Raw genomic sequence first — 1,131 nt, forward strand, 5'->3', positions numbered from 1 at the left:
ACATTCCTGTAAAAAACAAACAATATCTGATAAACCATGATAGATAAAATCCCAGGTTATTTTTTATTGAATCATTCTAAATGTTGAATTGAGTTAGTATAAGGCATTAATTTAATATAAATTTTTATTATTACTATGACCTATATATTACCACTACAAACATTAAACAAATATTACCAGCATCAGCATCACTTAATATTTTTAATGTTTATTTGACCCGTTAACTTTGTTTACATGAATTGAATTAAGTACTCATCACTCAACATTTAGCAGATTTTTTAATGAAAAATAAAGACAACAAATAACATATTCAATACAACTTTCATTTATCACCATTATTAAAGACCTATTGTGGAACACACACTGGGTTTAAAATATATTATTTATTCCTTGATAAATTATTTACATTTTTGGCAATGTTGTTAATGAAAATGTTGAATAGTTTTGCAGTGCTTTGAAATGATCTATGTAGCATATTACATTTACAATGACATGAAAACTTCTAGAAACTTTTAACCGATAGATCTATATGTCATCTCAACTTTTTGAGTAGGACAGTGAAATTCAAAGGGATACAATGATTTGCTTAATTCCAGACAGCTAGTGTATGGTGGTGAAGATTGGAATCTAGGTGCTCTGAATTGTAACATTGCTCTTCTCTCATTATACCTGACATTTACTAAGAGCACTGAATCTTTCTGTCCAAAGTCTTCCACTATTCTTATGCCTCCCCCATTTACCTAATTAATGCTTCTAAAATGTAGACAGTTTTAAGTGTATTTTTAGTTATTTTTATTTTTTTTAATATAAGAAACTAGCCAAGTTAACAAAAAACATTACAATTGAAGTGTTTACAATCTTTGATAATCTGAATATTCTCCACATCCATTCCAAAAATTATGTAGGTGAAAGATATTTTAATGTTAATTTTCAACTGATAATATGGGGTAGTCATGTAGCTATCATTATTGAAAGAGGCATGTATTTTTTTAAATGGAGACTTTCTAAAAGAATTCTATTTTCATCAATATAAATTGAAGTGATTGCCATTTTCAACTATAAATCATTTGCACCATTTTAGGAAGCACTACTTGTTCCTGTCATGATTCCAGTCCTTGACATTGCCGCTGA

Source organism: Macaca thibetana, chromosome 13 (assembly GCF_024542745.1).
Source record: "Macaca thibetana thibetana isolate TM-01 chromosome 13, ASM2454274v1, whole genome shotgun sequence".
In the NCBI taxonomy this organism is placed as follows: domain Eukaryota; kingdom Metazoa; phylum Chordata; class Mammalia; order Primates; family Cercopithecidae; genus Macaca; species Macaca thibetana.